At 41.0% G+C, this 16,751-nt stretch overlaps 1 pseudogene; it reads right to left on the minus strand.

The window, feature by feature from the left end:
- Positions 1 to 290: 290 nt before the first annotated feature.
- LOC126765621 (small nucleolar RNA U3) lies at positions 291 to 493 on the minus strand (annotated as a pseudogene).
- Between the last annotated feature and the right edge of the window lie 16,258 nt (positions 494 to 16,751).

The following is a 16,751-nucleotide window of genomic DNA, read 5'->3' on the forward strand; positions in this document are numbered from 1 at the left end:
AACTTTTAACGGCCGCATATATATATACATACATATTTACGCATGTTTGTAGGCGAAGCTGCTACAGCGGCAAGGGGTGACAATCAGCGGCCATTACTTTACTTATGCCATAGAAATTCTATTGCTACGTATATGGAAATGACAACGAAATAATGCAAATATGCATATTTCTAAAGGTCATTAATTTCTTTGAAGAAATGAAAGGAATGAATGATCCTGAGAAGTAAAGTCTTAACTTTTAACGGCCAACGCAGAGCATTTCAACCAGAAGGAATTTATTCATTAAAATCACCACTCAGAAGTCGTTTTATCCGTTGTAAGCGAACGATTTTCGAAGAAACATCATTTCTAATATGCCACAAGACAAAATTAGAAATGAACTTCTTAAACCTCACGCTGTCAGATAAAACGATATACCTCGTCATCGCGGGTCGATTTCCAAAAAATGTAAATGAAGACTAACTACAGAAATGATCCTGTAAAGTATAGCCTAAAGCCAAAAGAAACGAACAAACGATCGCCGATTGTCACCGCTTCGCTTGCTACTCGAACATCTTCGCAGACAAGGTTGCGTTAGATTCATATTGAGCAAGGTTGCGCAACCTGAATCTATCGCAACTTTTTCCGAACTCGTATAAGAAGTATAACTTCAATAAAGACCCTGACAAGTGGATTTCCGACACCACAAAAAAGGTTGCAATATGGGCTTGCAGAGATAAGATGATGCAAGACAAACCATTAATTGACAAGGCATACTATACAAAAGCCAAAATATGGGTTATTTATTTCTACAGCTGCTATATACACCCAAGTATACCACATGCTGAATATGAAAAAAAACTTGAAGACTTGGTAAAGGATGCGATGACAACTACACCTAATATAATTGCAGGTGACTTTAATGCCTGGGCGCTAGAATGGGGCAGCCAAAATACAAATTTGAGAGGTAGCGCATTACTTAAAGCATTTGCTGTTCTAGACGTAGTACTGTTTAATACAGGAAGACAAAACACCTTCGAGAAGAATGGGCGTGGCTCCATTATCGATATATCTTTTGCCAGCAGGGTGCTATATCGATACATAGACTGGCGGATATGCGACATATATACCCAAAGTGACCATTTGGCTATAATGTTAAGTATCAGCAAGAGTATGCAACAGCGAAATGCTTGCCATCAAAAGGTGCAGTTCAAGGGGTGGAGAATAGAGACCCTAGATGAGGAGCTCTTTAAGTTAATGCTAGATGAAAACATAAACAAAAGTGATGACATTTACCAACAGGCTAAATTGTTGGTACAACACATTAGCAAAGCCTGTGATGCCCCTATGAATAAAAAGAGGACAGCCGCACAGAGAAAGCCTGCTTATTGGTGGAATCGAGAAATCGAATCTCTGAGAAGTGATAGTCACAAAGCAAGGCGCCGTTTCCAACAAAGCATAGGCAGCTTAGATTGTGACAGTCTTCGAGAAGCATTCAACGACCTAAAAAAGGCAATTAAAAAGAGCAAAGTGACATGTTTCAAAGAATTATGCGAAAAAGTGGACGAAAATCCGTGGGGAGCAGCGTATAGAATTGTAATGCCAAGGATTAAATGTGACAAATGTCAAGCGCCTACATGCCCTTCTTTACTCAAAAATGTTGTAGAAACCCTTTTCCCGCAACAAAACCAAGAAGAAGGAAATTTTTATCGCGAAGAAGTCGGAGCAGCGCCAGAAATCACTGAGCAGGAAGTTGTTCAAGCTGTTGAGCACTTTGAAAATAGCAAAGCACCAGGATTAGATGGTATTCCGAATAGGGCTCTTAAAATTGCGATCAGCTATCATCTACAGCCATTTTCGTATTTGTACACACGTTGTCTTCTAAAAAATCATTTAGAAGGCTATGGTGGTCTCTCTGATAACCAATATGGTTTTCGTAGAAAGCGTTCAACTCTTGATGCAATCAAGAAAGTTACAGGTATAGCAGAAGAGGCTATTGAAGGAGACAAGTGGATGTATGGGAAAAAAGAATACTGTCCGGTCGTCACATTTGATGTGAGAAACGCCTTTAACTCGGCCCATAGGCCCCATATAATGCATGCATTGGTGCTCAAAAAAACACCGAGCTATTTGTTGTACGTCATACGAAGTTATTTGGCCGATAGGATCCTGATCTAAGACACTAACGAAGGACCAAACAAGTATAGGGTAACGGGTGGTGTGCCACAAGGATCTGTGCTAGGTCCACTCCTTTGGAATACACTATATGATGGAATATTGCGCCTCCCTCTACCGAAAGAAGTGCAAATAGTTGGATACGCAGATGATATTGCTGTGACAATAGTAGCTAAGGAGCTCCATCAAATAAAAAGTATTTGTAGGGATACTGTACTGAAGATAAAGCAGTGGCTAACGAGTGCAAAACTCGAACTTGCCGGCCACAAAACGGAAGCAGTGCTCATAACTAGCAGGAAAAAACTGGAAACCATTTCGCTTGACATAGACGGGCACATCATTGCAACACAATCCGCTGTGAATGCGAGGCTTAACTACAAAATGCATGTTGAAAAAGCGGCGCGTGTAAACATGGCCTTATCAACAATCATGGCAAACATAGAAGGGACAGACATAATGGCTCTCGAACTTAAGCGAATATATGATCAAAGTAAAAGCGCAGGCCGGAAACTAACAAACCAGCTTAAACGAATGGCAAACACGCTGGGATACATCAAGCAAGGGGAGATGGACATACCGCTTAATCGGTAACATACAAGCATGGATAGAAAGAAAACACGTGGAGGTAAATCATTACATGACGCAGTTCCTAACAGGACATGGATGCTTCAGGGAGTACTTGCATAAGTACGGTCACGAGGAGGGAGTAGCTTGCTCTTTTTGTGGTAGCAGTAACGAGGACGCAGAACACATATTTTTTCACTGTCGTAAATATGCAAATGAGCGACTATCTTTGGAAAAGGAAGTATCCAACCGAATAACACCAGAGAATCTAGTGACCTATATGTTGCACTCGAGGAATGTGTGGAATTTAATGGAGAAGATGGCAGCCATAGTACTCCATGACCTGAGAAGAGCAGAACAGCAAAGAAGGAGTGAATCTACAGCAGCGAATAATGACGTGAGCCCACAGGCTAAGCTTGCCCTGCGATGAAATGCCTAACGGCGTTCCCACAGGGCCTCAGTAAAGCTACAGGAGACGGAGTTAGGGTTTAGTACGTAGGCGTACCGTTTCGAAGGTCCAGAACAGTAGGTAATATTGACTGGGCGTGATCCCGAATGAGGTGCACCTATAGCGGGCAGTACGAATCGTGCATATTGCTACAGCAAAGGAGCAGTATCTATGTAAGATTCCCCTCTGGCACAAAAAAAAAACAACACCACACTTGCACACGATCTTATGCAGACGCACAACACTGACACACCACCCATTTCACAACACACATTCTACATCATACACCATACTAACACCCACACCAAACATTAACGAAAAGAGAAGAGGAGTAGCGGCTTAGTCTCTTTTTGATACCGATCGCTTTGGAACGACGACGCGCTGTACGACCAATTCGCCAGTCAACTTCAGTTTATCTTTAAATCAATCGTTGTAACATTGTTGTAAAGGCAATATTTCCGCGATACAGCCAGTAAAAAAGAAGAAACAAAGAAGGTTAAGTGACACACGCATTTACATATGTATATATTAAAAAACGCAAAATCATATAAAATAAACTTACACATATTAAAAGTGCAGTGCCGAAATATTGGAGGCACAAAGTTGAACAAGTGCAGTGCAGTAAAAAAAAAACAAAAAATTGGTGTAGTTAGTTAAAATGGAATTAGATCGCTCTTGTACCCAAGTATGTATATACAAGGTGGATTCTAAGGTAAACAAGACTTTTGGGGCCATCTATATGTCGACTGGTTCGTTAGAATCTGCTATCTTTATCGATTGTCTAGTGAGAATTTCATGAAATTTCATTGATTGGAAGTGAGTTATTGTGCTTTAAGTTTCAGTATGTTTTGTGTTATCGGTGCGAAAATGAGCCTCGAACAAAGAGCCAACATAAAATTTTGTTTTAAAATTGGTAAAACTTTTACCGAAACGTTTCAATTGATGAAACAAGTTTATGGCGATTGCCTATTGATTGCCTATCCCGTAGCAGAATGCACGAGTTTTCAAAGTGGTCGTGAGGACATAAATGACGATCAACATGTGGGGCAATCAAAATCCGTGATCACCAGAAATTCCAACGAAACTGTGTGCGAATTCATCAAAAATCAGCCGAAATCATAATTGAAGTGCATGGAAATGGAATTGAACATCTCCAAAACATCGATTTATCGCATTTTGACCGAACATTTGGGCTTACGAAAGGTGTGTGCACGGTTTGTTCCGCATAAATTGACTGACGACCGAAAATTTTTCAGAATCCAACATTCGAAAGACACCTTGTGACCGATTATTTGACCAAAAATCACATTTTAACCAATAACTACTCCCCGTATTCACCTGATATAGCACCGTGCGACGTCAGTATTTCTTGCAACATATTTCCAGGCTGGTCCAGTCCATTTTATTGATAGAGTTCGGAGGTTTTGGAAAGTAAGTGTGTCTAAGGCAGAGAATGATTGTTCATGAGTTGGAGTATGAAAGAGATAGCTTATTTTAAGACTTTTAATGGTGTGTTTGTAGTCAGTGAATTACAAAAAGTTAGATTTTTTTTTAAATTTTTTGTTTTGTTATTAAACATTTCAGACTATTCACCTTCAGATTATTAGTTAGACATTTCTGGTGTTACTTTTGTGCACAACTCTCCCTTTTTCTGTAATAATGATTGTGTGTTTGTTTCCTTTTGTAATTTCTTTCTTATATTGTGGGGAAAGTTTAGATCCTAAACTGTTATTTTGATTGTCTGCCCTGGTGTGTAATAGTAGAACCAGTCAAAAACGCTACTCCCCTCATTCCTTCTCCTTCCCTAGCGAGCAAAATGTGTAAACAGTTGAGCACGTAGGAAAAACGCAGAAATCAGCTGTTCTCTTTTGTTTTCATTTCATTTGTTTGACATTTCATACAATTCTAAAAATTCTGTCAGCAGCCATATGAAAGTGGACAATAGTGGTGAAATGTTGCGAATTGTTCTCTTTATATAAACAGTATAAAAACAAAAAACGAAAGAGAAGATACAAAATTCGCCCAATCAATAAAAACTGGGGCTTTTGTGGTTACCAGATAGAAACTTTTCTGGGAATGAAACACACCGAACCAGAACAACTTTTTTTGCATACAAGGATGCCGCCGGACGTCTATAATTTGCTTCTGAATTTGGTATGGAAATTCTTGAAAAAGCCAAGGCAGCAGATTGGACCCGATGAAAAGCTCTCGTTGGTATTACTGTAAGTTGTGTTTTGCAAATTAATATACGTATGCATGTATATACATTTCGTCACCTTAAATGCAAAATAACGTAACAACATTTTCGGAAATTTACAGTGGCATGAAGGAAACACGAAATAAAATGGAAGATGCGTGAAAAAACATTTTTATATTGGTTAAAACTGGTTTATATCTGAGCGCAGAACTCGAAATTATTGAACATATCTGTGGCAACTAATCAGTGGCTCTTTGAGCTCCTATAAATGTCTTGCCATTGTCGCTCATGAGTTTTGACGGAAAATCACGTCGTCCGACAAAGCGAGCAAATGCCGCAAGAAAAGCTTCTTTTGTCAGATTGGTACATAGCTCGAGGTGTACTACTTTTGTCGTAAAGCAGACAAAGACAGCTATGTAGCCTTTCATTAGTGTGGGAGACCTTAACATGGATGCCTTTATTTGAAAAGGCCCAGCAAAGTCGACACCTGTGATGGTGAAGGGCAGAGCAAAGTTGCAGCGTTCCGGTGGAAGTGTTGCCATAATCTACATTGGCATCTTTTGCTTATGCATAGTGCAGATCTTGCACGAAAAAATGCATTCCTTCATCTTTGGCTTGAGTCTTGGGATATAAAACTCTTGGCGGACTATTTGTTGCATGAGGCGGTGTTCTGCATGTAATAATAGTACGTGGACATAATTGAGATATAATGTGGCAAGTTGCGATCTCTCTGGAATAACAATGGGATGACGTTCGTTATATGTTAGGCTTGAATTGACAAGCCGGCCGTTTGCACGAAGTAGACCCTTAATATCTATGAATGGATTTAGTACTAGGAGTGAGCCCTTTTTATCAATCGGCTTCGATTCTCTTAGTACTGATAGCTCTCGGCTGAAGTAGCGCGCTTGAGTAGATGCGATAAGAGCGACCTTTGCTTTTTGTAAGTCTAGGTGAGTCACTGTATCGCATTGGTGGTCTACTGTGCGTATTCCCTTATTTCTAAGTTTAAGTCGCTCTATGAATTTGAGCATGTAAGCGATTACCCTGAGGGCTCGGGGGTAAGATGAAAATCTCTCAAGAATGTCAGTATCATCCAATGTTGTGTGAAGGGAGTCGATCTTTCGACTTTCTGGGGCAAAAATGTTGCGCATGGGCGATTATGGCCAAGAATCGGGAGATTCTGTTAACCATCGGGGGCCATTCCACCAGAGGGTGGTGGTGGCATGGTGCAGAGGTTTGCATCCTCTTGTACCTATATCAGCAGGATTGTCAGCACTAGCTACGTGTCGCCCGATTAGAAATATAGAAAGGACCAGAGATATAATTTATTTTTTGCCATGTTCAGTTGCGTTTGCACTATGGATGCTAGTTTGGCTAGTAGTAGTGCACCACATAGTTCTAGTCGTGGTAGACTTATAGTTTTTAGAGGAGCCACTTTTGCTCCTCTAAAGCCGTGTAGTTCGACTTTGTGCTCTGGGATATAATTTACCCATCGTGGGATTTGTATTTGTGTGATACCGTTTAGATTGCTCGCGAACTGGGACCACTTTTCTAAACGAAGTGGTTTTACTTGCTCGTCCCAGTCGGTACCATCTAGCCATAATTCTTGTATCACGATTTTGGCTGGTATCATAATTGGCGATAGCCATCCTGCGGTGTCAAAAAGTTTTGCCACAGGGGAGAGTTTGGAGTTTGGTAATGGCGGATAATGCGGATATGGACTCCGTCGTATATGAAAACTGGTCCGATATCGCATTCCATTTGATGCCCAGAGTTTTTGTGGTACTTTCCTTTTCGAATATGAGGAAATTAGTGTCCAACAAATTTTCTTTTGGTAGGTTTTTTAATATATTTGGGTGATTTGCCGTAATTTTTTTTAATAGAAACCCTGCGGATTTGAGGGCTTGGATTACCTGTGATAATGATTCGTATGCTTGTGGAAGACTGTGACTTCCAGACAGAATATCGTCTACATACGTTTGTGTTTTTAATAACTGGGTTGCCAGATATGGCTAGATATGGTGCACAGTTAACGCCAAATGTAACTGTGTTTAGCTTGAAGTCGCGTATTGGACTATTGGGGGATTTTCGGAACATAATCCGTTGAAAATCTTGGTCGTCTTTATGTACGACTATTTGTCTATACATTTTTTCGACGTCATCGTTGTATACGTATTTAAAAATACGCCAGTTTAGAATAAGCAGCATTAAATCAGGTTGGAGCGTGGGTCCCATAAACAGGATATCGTTTAGGGAATTCCCCGAGCTAGTGGATCTTGAGGAGTTGAAGGCAACTCTTACTTTAGTTTTTTTTTATCTGGCTTTACTACTGCATGATGTGGCAAGTAAAATGAGTAGTATTTGCCATTGATGATTTTTTCGCACGGGCTTACTTCCTCCATGTGATCTAAATGGAGGTATTCTTCCAACACACCATCATATTCTGGTTTGAGCTCACCTTTTTAAGTAGGTTTCTTTCCATACTTTGAAACTGCTGTATTGCAGAGGTGCGAGAGTGACCTAAGGCGATTGTGTTGGAAAATTGTTGTTTTAGTGGTAGTCGTACGACATACCGACCATTATCTGATCTAGTAGTTGTGGCTTTGTAAAAGTCTTCATAATACTGACCTTCTAGGATTGTGATTGAAATGGGGGGGAGTTCTTCTATCTCCCAAAATTTTCTCAATTGTGAATTGAGGTACTCGTTTGAGATTTCCTCAGCTTGAGTTGTCATTGTTGTGACTGGTTCCGTAACTAGTTCACTTAGGATCCAACCGAAAATAGTCTTTTGTGCCAAAAGTTTGCTAGAAATTTTCTCAATACCTTCGAGTATTATCTGTGGTATGAAATCGCTGCCTAATAGAAGGTCTATTTGAGCAGGGGTGTTGCAGTTGGGATCAGCTAAGTTAAGGTGTGAAACCTTTTCCCAATGCTTGCTGTTTATATAATAGCTTGGAAGCATATTTGTTAGTGGCGGTAAGACTATAGCTTCTGCTTGTATTCTTATATCCGCTTGGGGGGAAAATAGGGTAATGGGGCAGATTTTATTAGAATTTTGAACTACTCTTCCTTGGCTTGTTTTGTTGGCAGATTTAGCATATTTTGTGCCCTAGACGCTATGAAAGATCGTTGTGATTCTTGGCCTATTAGGGCTCTGAGCTTAAACAGTTCTCTTCGATGTTCGATGGAGACGACTGCTGTGGATAGTAGTACCCTACTTTGATTTTCGCTGTGTAGCGTTTGAGTTTTTAATACCTTTGAGCAGCATGGTGCTTCTTGGCAAATTTTGTGGATTTGGCACTTCGAAACTTGTTGTTGCAATTGAACCTGTGGCCCTTTTGATATTTGCGCTCTTTGGGGGTAAGCTGGAAAAATTATTTATATGAAGCATCGAATGGTGTCGTTTATGACAATAGATGCAGTTAAATTTGCTTTCGCACTCTTTGAGTGTATGCGCATGTGATAGACAGTATGTACAAAGTCTTTTTGTTTTCACGAAAATGTTGCGGTCGATAATATTCAATTTTTTGAATCTCTCGCAAGATTTCAGCTTATGCCCTCCTGTACAAAGTACGCATGATCTATATTTATTCTGTTCGGATGGCTTGGGGCTTGTGGAAGCTTCGATTAAGCTCTTGCTGAATACATTTTGGTTTACTTGTAGTTATTTTTTTGTCTACCCTTTCTGCGATTTCGCACTGGGTAGTGAGAAAATCTTTCATTTGTTGGCACGTTGGGCACTTTTTCCGTGATAAGAGCGATTCTTCTTCTTAATTGGCGTAGACACCGCTTACGCGATTATAGCCGAGCTAACAACAGCGCGCCAGTCGTTTCTTCTTTTCGCTATGTGGCGCCAATTGGATATTCCAAGCGAAGCCAGGTCCTTCTCCACTTGGTCCTTCCAACGGAGTGGAGGTCTTCCTCTGCTTCCCCGGCGGGTACTGCGTCGAATACTTTCAGAGCTGGAGTGTTTTCGTCCATCCGGACAACATGACCTAGCCGGCGTAGCCGCTGTCTTTTAAATCGCTGAACTATGTCAATGTCGTCGTATATCTCGTACAGCTCATCGTTCCATCGAATGCGGTAATCGCCGTGGCTAACGCGCAAAGGACCATGAATCTTTCGCAGAACTTTTCTCTTGAAAACTCGCAACATCGACTCATCCGCTGTTGACATCGTCCAAGCCTCTGCACCATATAGCAGGACGGGAATTATGAGTGACTCGTAGCGTTTGGTTTTTGTTTGTCGAGAGAGGACTTTGCTTCTCAATTGCCTTCTCAGTCCGAAGTAACACCTGTTGGCAAGAGTTAATCTGCGTTGGATTTCTAGGCTGACATTGTTGGTGGTGTTTACTCTGGTTCCATGATAGACGAAATTATCTACAACTTGAAAGTTATGACTGTCAACAGTGACGTGAGTGCCAAGTCGCGAGCGCGACGACTGTTTGTTTGATGACAGGAGATATTTCGTCTTGTGCTCGTTCACTGCCAGACCCATTTCTTTTGCCTCCTTGTCCAGCCTGGAGAAAGCAGAACTGATATCAATATCATCGGCATACGCCAGCAGCTGTACACTCTTATAGAAGATGGTATCTTCTCTATTTAGTTCTGCAGCTCGAACTATTTTCTCCAGAAGCAGGTTGAAGAAGTCGCACGATACGGAATCGCCTTGTCTGAAACCTCGCTTGGTATCGAACGGCTTGGAGAGGTCCTTCCCGATTCTGACGGAGCTTTTGGTGTTGCTCAATGTCAGCTTACACAGCCGTATTAGTTTTGCGGGGATACCAAATTCAGACATCGCGGCATAAAGGCAGCTCCTTTTCGTGCTGTCGAAAGCAGCTTTGAAATCGACGAAGAGGTGGTGTGTGTCGATTCTCCTTTCACGGGTATTTTCCAAGATTTGGAGCATGGTGAATATCTGGTCGGTTGTTGATTTGCCAGGTCTAAAGCCACACTGATAAGGTCCAATCAGTTAGTTGACGGTGGGCTTTAATCTTTCACACAATACGCTCGATAGAAGCTTATATGCGCTGTTGAGGAGGCTAATCTCACGGTAGTTGGCGCAGATTGTGGGGTCTCCTTTTTTATGGATTGGGCATAGCACACTTAAATTCCAATCGTTGGGCATGCTTTCGTCCGACCATATTTTACAAAGAAGCTGATGCATGCTCCTTATCAGTTCTTCGCCGCCGTGTTTGAATAGCTCGGCCGGTAATCCATCGGCCACTGCCGCTTTGTTGTTCTTCAGGCGAGCAATTGCTATTCGAACTTCTTCATGGTCGGGTAATGGAACGGCTGCTCCATCGTCATCAATTGGGGAATCGGGTTCTCCTTCTCCTGGTGTTGTGCGTTCACTGCCATTCAGCAGGCTGGAGAAGTGTTCCCTCCATAATTTAAGTATGCTCTGGGCATCAGTGACTGGATCACCTTTGGGGGTTCTACAAGAGTATGCTCCGGTCTTGAAACCTTCTGTAAGCCGCCGCTTTTTTTCGTAGAATTTTCGAGCATTACCCCTGTCGGCCAGCTTATCTAGCTCTTCATATTCACGCATTTCGGCCTCTTTCTTCTTCTGTCTACAAATACGTCTCGCTTCTCTAGCGATCGTAACGTTGCGAGGTAGGCAGCCTGTTTTCTCTCCGCTGCGACACGGCTCTACTCGTCGTGCCAGCTGTTATTTTGCACTTTCCGAAAACCAATGGATTCGGTTGCAGCTGTACGTAAGGAGTTTGAAATGCCGTCCCACAGTTCTCTTATACCGAGTTGTTGACGAGTGCTCTCAGAGAGCAGTAGTGCAAGCCGAGTAGAAAATCGTTCGGCTGTCTGTTGTGATTACAGCTTCTCGCCGTCGAACCTTCCATGTGTTTGGTGGCGTGCGTTTTTTGCTGCACAGCGGCGGGTGCGAATCTTAGCTGCAACAAGACAGTGTTCCGAGTCGTTGTTAGGACCTCGGAGCGCACGCACATCTAAGACACTGGGGACGTGTCTTCCGTCTATCACAACATCATCGATCTGGTTGGTAGTTTTTCGATCCGGAGACAGCCAGGTAGCTTGATGAATCTTCTTATCCTGGAATCTAGTACCACAGATAACCATATTTCGGGCCCCGGCGAAGTCAATCAGCCTCAACCCATTTGGGGATGTTTCGTCGTGGAGGCTGAATTTACCGACCGTAGTGCCAAAGATACCTTCTTTGCCCACCCTGGCGTTAAAGTCGCCAAGCACGATTTTGACATCGTGGCGGGGGCAGCGTTCATAAGTGCGCTCCGAGCATTCATAAAAGGCATCTTTGGTCACCTCGTCCTTCTCTTCCGTCGGGGCTTGGCCGCAAATCAACGATATGTTGAAGAACCTCGCTTTGATGCGGATTGTGGCTAGACGTTCATTCACCGCAGTGAATGATAGTACTCGGCGACGGAGTTTCTCTCCCACCACGAATCCTACACCAAACTTGCGCTCCTTTATATGGCCACTGTAGTAAATGTCACAAGGACCTACTCATCTCTGTGCTTGTCCCGTCCATCGCATTTCTTGGGCGGCGGTGATGTCAGCCTTTGTTTTTACGAGGACATCAACCAGCTGGGCAGCGGCACCTTTCCAATTAAGGGACCGGACATTCCAGGTGCATTCCCTCAATTCGTAGTCCTTATTTCGTTTGCCATGGTCGTCATCAAAAGAGGGGTTTCTCATCCGAGGCTGTTTGTCATTTTTCATTGTGGTAGGCTTTTTACGTGGCGGGTCCCAAACCCAGCGCACAACCCTATGCAGGGGATGTTTCGCCTTCTCACTTTAGCTCGCCTTCGAACGGATGTTCTTAGGCTACCCAGAGGATACTTGGTCAAAGACCGGAAGTAGTGAGCTGCTTGAGTCATGTGTAAAAGAATCGGATTTAGCCACTCCCAAATGAATGGCGATCAGAGAACTTTCCTCACTTGCGTGAACTTCTACACATGACTCCATCCAGAGGGATTGCTCCCACAATAATAAAGAATTATCTTGAAGCGGAGAAGATGAAAATCGAGTGCAGTATTTTATAAAACTGCCACTCTCAGTAATAAGTTTACTGTATATAATGTCTTTCCCCCTTTTTTGTTTTGTAACACCTTGCTTTGAGCGTGTAGCTTCTTCAGGTGTACATGGACTTTTTTCGTCCGAAATCATGAAATCATTTTTGGAACTTTCAGTAGTTGTGAAGATTTAGATTCTTTAGAATCTGCGTTCATTTAGAAAAAATAAAACTGATTGACTTCAAATGAAATTGCTGATTGCAAAGCGATAATAAAATTGTAAAATGTTTTTTTTTTTGTTTTATTTTGTTGATCGGATTAAATTAAATAACGCGTTTCGTTTTAATTAATACGGGAAAGGTATAAAAGTATTACCGAATTTATTTATTATTATTTAATTGCTAATATATGCAATATTTATTTTATTAATTTGTTTTGTGTTTGTACTATGTCTTATAGGGTATACCTATAGATGAAACGGTTTGTATGTATTTGCAACCGAGTGCTTTTCGTACATATGTAAATACGCAATCCTGCTTGTTTTTGCTTATCAAAGAACAAGGGGTATTGCCGAAAATGTGCCAATTTGGACTTTGATCATGTAAATTAAATTGTTCGTAATATTTAATTATTATTTTATTTATTTAAATATATTGTAATACTACTTTATACTTTTTTTTTACCGAACCGTTTAATAGGTATGTAATATTTTGAGGTACCCTCGTAGGGTATAATCAGCGCGCATAAACGGAATTGAAAAACGAAATAATCGGGTGTGCACTTCGATTTGTAAATGTGCACTCTTTGTATATCCCGTAAATATATACATATGTACGTATGTATATAAGTACTGCCTATTGGCCTTTACTCAACTATTCTCAAATGGTTAAGTTTATAAATATACGTATATATATATACATATATACGTATGTTCAATGTGTAAATATATCAACGCATGTACCAGATTTGTGTACTCCGGGAGTAGCAGGGATAGTTGTCACATTAATTGAAGTTTTTTTTTTGAGGAAAAAACAAAAAAAAAAATGGCTAACTTCCAAAAAAAAAAATTACGATTTTACTTAAAAAAATTTTTATAACTGATCGTGTTAAATTTTTTTCGTGTATTTTTTCGAAAAGTCATTCAAAAACGAATATTTAAAAAAAAAGATCCCAAAAGTCAATTTCTACAAAAGCTATGGCTATTTGAAAATATAAAAGCCATTTTTTTGAAAAATTCATAACTTTTTTGAAGTTGGACAAAAAATATTGAAAAATTCTCAAAAATGTTTTTCAACGAGTAGAAAAGGATGGATAAGTTTCAGCAAAATCTAAAGGGGTCGGGTTCAAAAGTGGTCGATTCGGTATGGAATACACCATATATATATTGTCTGTGATGCCAAACAGTTTTATTTGCGGTATTTCGGTTTTAACCGAAAGTTACTTATGACCACTTGGCAACCGGTGTTTTGTTTTTTTTTGTTTTGCAAAAGAAATAAAATAAAATGAGAATAACTTGATGAGTTATTCCATGCAAAGTGTTTCGTTTTTTTTTGTTTTTGTTTGAAAATTTAATAAGCGAAATGAGAAAACCTGGATGTGTTATTCTATGCAAATAAAATAAATTTGACGCAAAAACTTTTTTTGTAATGATATATGTAAGGTGCAGAAATAGAAATAAAGGATGCAATACTAAGAGGAATCGATACGACTCACTTTGTTATCCGTCATGGGATTTTGGGGATTACGTTAGGCCAAGTGTGTTTCGAGTCCCTATGAGCTATCCAAGTCCTGTCCTGGAATGCTGCGGTGGGTTCCTAGTGATTTTTGGTTTTTTGTTTTTTGTTCTTTTTACTTATATTGATATGTCTTAATTACATACATATATGGTTTTATATTCGCGCCCGCTTTTCTTTTTTTTTTGTTTATTGTACTGTAAGTTTTAATTAGTGTTTTTTTTTTCACCGCACTGTTATGTATATACTTATGTATGTGTATTCTTTTTTGATTTGACTTAATTTTTTGTCATCTAATTTCTTTTTTATGTAATATCACCGCATATTTGCACTTGTGCCCTTTTTAGTGATATTGATATCATCGGCCTCAACACCCACGCTGCTTTCTCCAGGCTGGACAAGGAAGTAAAGGAAATGGGTCTAGCAGTGAACGAGGGCAAGACGAAATATCTCCTGTCATCAAACAAACAGTCGTCGCACTCGCGACTTGGCTCTCACGTCACTGTTGACAGTCATAACTTTGAAGTTGTAGATAATTTCTTATATTTAGGAACCAGTATTGACACAGAGCACAGGTGCAGAGTCTCGGACGATGACAACAACGGATGAGTCGACGTTGCGAGTTTTCGAGAGAAAGGTTCTTTGAAAGATTTATGGTCCTTTGCGCATTGGCCACTGCGAATATCGCATTCGATGGAACGATGACCTGTACGAGATATACGACGACATTGACATAGTTCGGCGAATTAAAAGACAGCGGCTACCCTGGCTACGTCATGTTGTCCGGATGGATGAAAACACTCCAGCTCTGAAAGTATTGGACGCAGTACCCGCCGGGGGAAGCAGAGGAAGAGGAAGACCTCCACTCTGTTGGAAGGACCAAGTGGAGAAGGACCTGGCTTCGCTTGGAATATCCAATTGGCGCCACGTAGCGAAAAGAAGAAACGACTGGCGCGCTGTTGTTAACTCGGCTAAAATCGCGTAAGCGGTGTGTACGCCAATGAAGAAGAAGAGGAACGAGCTGGAGCTTCCAACAAGACAATGATATTAAGAATACGTCGCAGGTAGTGAAGGACTGGCTGCTGTATTATGATCCACGACAGCCGTATTCACCTCCACAAAGCCCGGACTTGAATGTAATAGAACACGTGTAGGAAATTTTGGAGGGAAAGATCCGAAAGTACGTTATTAGTGATGGTCCAACTCTAAAAGAGAAACTGCAAGAGGAGTGGCATAAAATAACACCGGAAGAGCTCGAAAATTTAAAGCTTCAATGCCTTGACGGTTGCAGGCGGTCATCGATGCTGGTGGTGGCCCAACAAAATATTACATTTTATAATTTATTAATATATTTTAATATTATTTCTTTTTTTTCAATTTGTACGTACACTTTTGTCAGTGATTTTTTTGAGCTTTCTGTGAATAACCTTAAAAGTTAATATTGGAGACATATATTATTTTGTTATTTTTTATACAATTATAAGATTCAAAATAAACCTGCATCATTACTTTTTTTTCAAATGTATTGGGACATTTAAATTTAAGAAAAAGGGGTCGTACCCAGAGTTTTGTCCGCCACTGTAGATGATAACAGTGTTTTGTCTGAGCCTCCATTCTCAGCAAACATTCCATACGAATACTTGTCGCAGTTTATTGAGACTGATGATCCGCCGCTTCCTGACCTAGGGATTCCATGTCATACCCAAGCAACTGAGCGTTGTGTACAGCTTCTGACAACAGTTTCCCGACGCGCTATTGCAAATAATAGAGACGATATCATGGCCGTGTTTGCTAACCGCTTTGTTGGTTTTTTTCCACCCATACAAATCGACCCGGCCTATTATACATATACACAATTTTTAAATTATTAAAAAAAATGTGTAAAGAAAAATGAGTTTAATGTTATCTAAATAAACTGATTTTATTATTATTAAATATCTAATAATAAACTAAATATCTATAAATATCATAAAGGTACACCCTATTATTCATAACAAGAATGCATACGCAGCGGTAAAACCTCGCCACAGCCAGCAATACGCCGTTCGAGCAATGCACGCCATCCCAACGCAACATGTTAGGAATGTACTAGCACGCAACATAGGCTTGGCGGAGAATTTTATGGCCGATGATCAGGTAGCTAACACGGAACCGGAGATAAAGAGATGCCCATCTCTCCTGTCACTGGAAATGTGGGAACCGCTTACCTACCGAACTTTGACAGTTGACTGTGTAATGGGGTTTCGTCCATAGCTGAGGTATGCTCAGCCGCTCCAGGGTCAGCCTTGGGACCCACGAACCCTTAGCAAAAGAGAGACGAGTTTTATCCTCGTAAAGTTATATCCACACCCCCACTCCTTATGCGGACAGCCAGACCAGCGCGATGGAAATAAACGGGATTGATGAGTCAGGCGGTGACGCTTGTTGAAACTGGCACGGCGACGGAAATAAACGGAATCTATGAGCCAGGTGTTGACGCTTGATGAAGTCGGCACGGCGGTGATGAAAACGGGTGAAACTAACGTGCCCGGCGTTGACGCTTGTTAAAGCTGGTACGGCGATGTAGACGGCGTTGATGAAAACGGGTGAAATTAGCGTGCCCGGCGTTGACGCTTGATGAAGTCGGCACGGCGGTGATGAAAACGGGTGAAA

This window comes from Bactrocera neohumeralis, unplaced genomic scaffold (genome assembly GCF_024586455.1).
Source record: "Bactrocera neohumeralis isolate Rockhampton unplaced genomic scaffold, APGP_CSIRO_Bneo_wtdbg2-racon-allhic-juicebox.fasta_v2 cluster10, whole genome shotgun sequence".
In the NCBI taxonomy this organism is placed as follows: Eukaryota; Metazoa; Arthropoda; class Insecta; order Diptera; family Tephritidae; genus Bactrocera; species Bactrocera neohumeralis.